We start from the raw sequence: 7,178 nt of genomic DNA, 5'->3' as shown, positions 1-7,178 counted from the left end.
GTCCTATTAGTCTCTTACTTCTTTCTCTCACTATCCTTATTCCCAAAATGTAAGAAGCCTATCCGAGTTCCTTCATAGCGAAGCACTTCCCGAGCTAGGACTTAACTTCCTGCAGAGTCGGGATGTTGTTTCCTATGAGTAATATGTCATCGACATATAGAACGAGGAAGCTTAATATACTCCCACTGGCATTGACATATACACATGATTCATCTTCGCTTCGTACAAATCCAAACTCTTTGACTTTCTCATCGAAGCAAAGATTCCATCTGCGAGACGCTTGCTTAAGTCCATAAATGGACTTCTCAAGCTTACACACTCTATTCGGATGCTTCGGATCCACAAACCCCTCTGGCTGAGCCATGTAAACATCCTCAGCCAACTTCCCGTTAAGGAAAGCGGTCTTCACATCCATTTGCCAAATCTCATAATCATGAAATGCGGCAATCGCTAGCATCACTCTAATAGATTTTATCTTCGCAACTGGTGAGAAGGTCTCATCATAGTCAACTCCAGGAGTTTGAGTAAAGCCCTTCGCGACCAATCGCGCTTTATATGTGTGTACGTTTCCATCCACGTCGGTCTTCTTCTTGAAGATCCATTTGCACCCAATGGTCTTACGTCCGGGCACATAATCAACCAAATTCCAAAATTGGTTATCATACATGGATTGGATCTCGCTATCCATTGCCTCTTTCCATTTCACAGAATCCAGGCCTGCCATGGCTTCCTTGTAGCTATTAGGTTCATCAAGGTTTATTAGTGTACTGATACTCGCCGAGTGCAATCGCACCGACTCGGCGAGTAGCAGTTTATTTAGCAGTAAATTTTAATTTTTTTAGTACATTTTTTTTTGTTCTTTTTACGCTTTTATTTTGTTTATTTCAGGACTTTCATGACCAGAGGATCAAACACCCCGCTGGTACCCCCGTTTGAAGATCCCGAAACCGCATTGAAAAGAAACAAGGGAAAGGACGTGGATAGTTCAAGTACACCAAAGAAATCACCCTTGTCCAATTTGAAGACTATTTTTGGGAAAAAGAAGAGCAGCAAATCAGGAGCATCCAGCGCTTCCTTAGTAATCGACGAACCGGCTAAGGAAGATATCGAGTACGAGACCGAAGAAGAAGAGGACCCGACATACGAGCACGAAACCGAATCCGAGGAAGAGTTAGCCGTCACAATGGCTAACATTGATGGAATCCCCATGGGAGAATGGAAGAAGAGGATGCGAGACGACACTGGCCCGGGACTTGTGCAACCCGCAATTCCCGCAACTGCTACCTTCGAGCTAAAGGGTCATATCCTAGCTTTACTTAAGGAAATACCCTTTTATGGAAAAGACCATGAAGATTCCTACAAACATTTGGATGAAGTCAATGATGTAGCTGATTACTTCAATGTTCCAAATGTGCCCCGCGAGACTCAACTACTTCGTATGCTTCCGGTGACATTCAAAGGTGCTGCAAAAGACTGGCTCAAGTCACTTCTCCCCGGATCAGTCACCACTTGGGCCAAGATGAAAGAAGAATTCATTGATCACTTCTGCCCACCTTCCAAGATAGCCAAGTTGAAGAAGGCCATTTCTAACTTTGAACAACAAGCTGGAGAGTCTCTATATGAAGCTTGGGAAAGGTACAAGAGCTTACTAAGAAACTGCCCACATCATGACCTTAACAGCCAGTAAGAAGTGTCCATCTTCTATGATAGAGTCAATGTCACAACCAGGCAGTTACTAGACTCGCAAGACCCGCTCACAAAGAAGCCACCCCCGGTGATCAAAGAATTGATTGAAGAATTCTCTAAACACTCTAGAGAATACCACAACCCTAGGCATGATGTCACTAGGGGAGCTGCCTATGCAGCTACTGAAGACTTATCCGCGGTCATGGCTATGCTAAAAACCATGGATAGGAGGATGGATAAAATGAATCAAACAATCCATGCTATTCGGGTGGGTTGTGAAAACTGCAATGGGCCTCACCTCACTAGAGATTGTGATTTAGATGAAAATGGCAACAAGAAGGCGCAAGTGTGTTACTCAAGTGGAGACCGATATGATGAAGACTGGCGAAAACAAAAGAAAGATTGACTCCCTTATGAAGAGTACAAGAAAGCCAAGGAGGAAAGGTTTAGGCAAAAAGGGAGAGGGTTCTACCAAAAGGAGGAACCGGTGCAAGAAAGGAAGCCAAGCTTGGAAGAAATGCTCACAAAATTTGTAGCTGCTTCAGAAAAAAGACATAGTGACCATGATGCTGCAATTCAAGAAACAAGAACCATGCTAAGGAACCAGCAAGCATCTATTCACAATATAGAGACACAGCTTGGGCAACTTGCTCAACAAATCAACCAAAGGTCACCGGGCGAACTTCCTAGCAAAACTGAAAATAACCCACGAGGCGCGCAAATAAACATTGTCACAACAAGAAGTGGGAAGATAATCACCCCCTGGCACCTATTCAGACTGAGCCATCCAAGAAATCACAGAAGGAGGAGGCAGAAAAGCAAGCAGAAAACCAAGAAACACACTCTGACAGTCCTACTCGCCGAGTACCACGTATGGACTCGGCGAGTACATCACAAAATCCCACTGCATAGATTCCTGAAAAACTTTACCAGCCTCCCATGCCATACCCAACCCGAGCTAAGAAGGAGAAGCAGGAAGAAGAGTATCAGAAGTTTCTAGATCACATCAAGACTCTTCAAATCAATATACCCTTCATTGAAGCCGTCATGCAAATGCCCAAGTATGCAAAATTCCTCAAGGAACTTCTCACCAATAGAAAGAAGATGGAAGAAGTGAAGAAGGTAGTACTCAATGAAAACTGCTCAGCTGCTATGCTAAATAAGCTACCAAAGAAGAAAGGTGACCCGGGGAGCTTGACCTTACATTGCCAATTTGGCAACTTGACCATCATTCATGCCTTAGCCGATTCGGGAGCAAGTGTGAATATAATGCCATATTCATTCTTTAAGAAGCTGGATCTCCCAGAACCAAGGCCAATTCGCATGGCAATACACTTGGCCAACAAAACAGTCACCTTCCCAAAAGGCATATGCGAAGACATACTAGTCAAGGTGGACAAATTCGTATTTCCCGCCGATTTTATTATTCTAGACATGGAGGCGGATCCACAAGTGCCAATTATCCTTGGAAGACCTTTCCTCAACACGGCAAGTGCTATAGTAGACATGAGAGACTCAAAGCTCACCTTGCGGGTCGGGGACGATTCAGTAACATTCGGGGTGGACCAAGCTATGAAGTATTCTAGGAGCAGTGACGACACGGCATTCTCAATCGACATGCTTGATGAACTATTGGAGGAAGACATACCTGAAGATTCCAACAAGTTTGCAGCTTTAGATGAAGCATTTGATCCAGAAAAAGATCTATTAGAAATTGAAAGACTGTTGGAAGAAGCGGAGTATGAACAACTAATGAAGCAATCTGACAGCCCTACTCGCCGAGTAGGGCCGATCTACTCGCCGAGTATATATGAAGAAAAGTCAGAATTCGTGAATGCAGCCACAAACTCGCCGAGTACCCTACCTGCACTCGGCGAGTCCAACAGTCAGAGCCAAAAATCGGAACTGAAAACCTTACCAGATCATTTGGAGTATGCTTTTCTCGAAGAAGGCAACCAAAAGCCAGTAATTATAGCCTCTGACCTGACCAATTCTGAAAAAGAAGAACTCGTGCAAGTATTAAAGAGGCGGAAACGGGCCATAGCATGGAGCATCACCGACATCAAGGGAATAAGTCCATCCTATTGCTCCCACAAGATCAACCTGGAAGAAGGAGCAAAGCCGGTTGTACAACACCAAAGAAGACGGAACCCGAATATGCAAGAAGTAGTCAAGAAGGAAGTGGTCAAGCTCTTAGATGCGGGAATTATATATTCCATTTCCGACAGTCCATGGGTGAGTCCGGTCCAAGTGGTGCCCAAGAAAGGAGGGATGACGGTCATAACCAATGAAAATAACGAGCTAATTCCGACACGAACGGTAACCGGTTGGAGAGTGTGCATTGATTATCGAAAGCTAAGCGATACCACTCGTAAAGACCATTTTCCCTTACCTTTTATTGATCAAATGCTTGAGAGATTATCGGGCCATAGCTATTATTGTTTTCTAGATGGATTTTCGGGGTATTTTCAAATACCCATAGACCCAATGGACCAAGAAAAGACCACATTCACTTGCCCAAGTGGGACTTTTGCTTATAGACGCATGCCTTTTGGGTTATGCAATGCACCCGCGACTTTTCAAAGGTGCATGACAGCTATATTCCACGATATGGTGGAAAAATTCATGGAAGTTTTTATGGACGACTTTTCCGTTTTTGGATCTTCTTTCCATGATTGTCTCACTAATCTTGACTAAATGCTTGCTAGGTGTGAAAAAACCGACTTGGTGCTCAATTGGGAGAAATGTCATTTTATGGTCAAGGAGGGTATAGTGTTGGGCCACAAGATTTCCAAAATGGGAATTGAAGTGGATAGGGCAAAGATAGACACTATTGCCAAATTACCCCCACCAACCAATGTGAAGGGCATTAGGAGTTTTCTAGGACACGCGAGTTTTTACCGGCGTTTCATAAAAGATTTTTCCAAAATAACTAGACCTCTAACACAACTACTACTAAAAGATGCACCATTTAATTTCACTAAAGAGTGTTTAGAGGCATTTGAATTTTTAAAGGAAAAACTAACTAATGCCCCGATCATCATTGCACCAAATTGGAACTTACCTTTTGAGATTATGTGTGATGCTAGTGACTATGCATTAGGAGCTGTCCTTGGTCAAAGGGTTGATAAGCACTTTCAACCCATATATTATGCTAGCAAGACCCTAAACCCAGCCCAAGAAAATTACACCACCACGGAAAAAGAATTACTAGTTGTGGTGTATGCCTTTGACAAATTCCGCCCTTATTTGGTTTTATCTAAAACTACTGTTTTTACTGACCACTCGGCTATCAAGTATTTGTTTTCCAAACAGGATGCCAAGCCAAGACTAATACGATGGGTGCTACTTCTTCAAGAATTTGACATAGAGATACGAGACAAGAAGGGAATGGAGAATGTGGCAGCCGACGACTTGTCAAGGCTTGAGAACCCGCAATTGCACGAAGATAAAGTTGGAGACGACTTCCTGGACGAGTACATCATGGTGACAGTGGGAGAAGAGCCATGGTTCGCGGACATAGCTAATTATTTAGCTACAAAATACATCCCGAAAGACTTTAGCAGCCAACAAAATAAGAAATTTTTTGCTGAAATAAAATATTACTTTTGGGATGATCCATACCTCTTCCGAAGCTGTGCAGATGGAATCATAAGAAGATGCGTATTCGGGAAGGAAAGCCGGAAAATACTAGAGCATTGTCATAGCGGGCCCACGGGTGGACATCATGGAGCACACTACACGGCGAAGAAGATCTTTGACATTGGGTTTTATTGGCCAACAATTTTTAAAGATGCAACCCAATTTGTCAAAGAATGTGATGCTTGTCAAAGAGTGGGAAATATTTCATCTCGAAATGAAATGCCACAACATAGTATCCAAGTGTGCGAGGTGTTTGATGTGTGGGGCATTGACTTCATGGGACCTTTTCCCATGTCAAAAGGGAACAAGTACATACTGGTAGCGGTCGATTATGTATCTAAGTGGGCGGAAGCACAAGCATTACCGACAACTGACGGACGGGTGGTAGTACGGTTTTTAAAGAAACTATTCTCACGATTTGGAGTCCCGAAAGCCCTTATTAGTGACCGAGGCACACATTTTGCCAATGATCAATTGGAAAAGGTGTTAAAGAAGTATGGGGTCACCCATAAGTTTTCCACATCATACCATCCACAAACTAGTGGACAAACTGAAGTGACAAATCGAGCCTTAAAGCGAATTTTGGAGAAATCGGTGGGGAGCAATCGCAAGGAATGGTCGGATAAGCTAGATGATGCACTTTGGGCCTTTCGTATAGCTTTCAAAACACCTATTGGTACCGCACCATATAGGTTAGTTTATGGGAAGCAATGCCATTTACCAGTGGAGTTAGAACACAAGGCGTTTTGGGCATTAAAGAGTTGTAACTTCAACATGGATGAACTAAAGAGCAACCGGTTAATGCAAATGAATGCTCTTGAAGAACTAAGGAATGATGCATACTCTAGCTCATGGATATATAAAGAGAAGACTAAGATGTGGCATGACAAGAGGATCAAAGATAAACAAATTCATGAAGGACAAAAAGTGTTGCTCTTTAACTCAAGACTAAAGCTTTTCTCGGGAAAACTCAAGTCAAGGTGGGATGGGCCTTTTGTAGTGAAGACGGTGTTTCCACATGGTGCCATAGAGCTATTATCAAGAGATGGCACGCCTTTCAAGGTCAATGGTCATAGGGTTAAAAAATATGAAGAAGGAGTCCCCCGTAACGAAGGAATGGAAGAATTGTTGTTGCTGGAAAAGAATGCAGCCACGTAGAAGAGAAGGAGTCCAGCTAATGACTCCCTAAAAAAGAAGCGCTTCTCGGGAGGCAACCCGAGTTTCAAGTTTGCATTTTCTTTCCTTTTCTTTTACTTCATTTTTCTTTCTTTTCTTCATTTATTTTGAGAACATAACTGCTTGAGGACAAGCAACGCTTAGAGTGTGGGGTGGAGGGTTTAAAAAAGGAGAAAATACATAAATTCTTTAAAATTGTCACAAAAATTTTCAATCTGTAAGGTTTACTCGCCGAGTAGGGGCCGTATACTCGGCGAGTACCTACCCGAGTAACCCGAGAAAACGCGAAAATGCATATGTACTCGGCGAGTAGGTCCTTTCTACTCAGCGAGTATCCGATTCACCCATTCCACCTTATACTCGCCGTGCACAGCAACCCTTGAGCAGCCAAGCGATTTTTGCGAGTTCGTCCAAGTTTCTTCGAATTTCTACTCGATTCTCATCATTTAACCAAAAAGGTAACATCTTTACACTATAAACTCCTTAAAGGTTTGATCTTTATCATGGATTTGCCCCGATTTTACTTGATTTCGGATTTGGGGGTTTCCTTAATTTCTAGGGTTTCGAATTAGCCACTAATTACGTGATATTAGAACGAATTTCTGTATGATTTGTGGTTAGATAGGCCATTACAACAAACCCCTGTAGAAAAATTAGATTGTTAACTGCTTTAC

At 42.9% G+C, this 7,178-nt stretch overlaps 1 non-coding gene across 1 annotated transcript; it reads right to left on the bottom strand.

The window, feature by feature from the left end:
• Positions 1-1,567: 1,567 nt before the first annotated feature.
• On the bottom strand, positions 1,568-1,674 carry LOC111888212 (small nucleolar RNA R71). Its single transcript, XR_002849118.2, has one exon. It is a non-coding gene; the product is annotated as a small nucleolar RNA R71 (small nucleolar RNA).
• Between the last annotated feature and the right edge of the window lie 5,504 nt (positions 1,675-7,178).

This window comes from Lactuca sativa, chromosome 8 (genome assembly GCF_002870075.4).
Source record: "Lactuca sativa cultivar Salinas chromosome 8, Lsat_Salinas_v11, whole genome shotgun sequence".
In the NCBI taxonomy this organism is placed as follows: Eukaryota; Viridiplantae; Streptophyta; class Magnoliopsida; order Asterales; family Asteraceae; genus Lactuca; species Lactuca sativa.
This window is presented reverse-complemented; position numbering and strand designations above follow the sequence as displayed.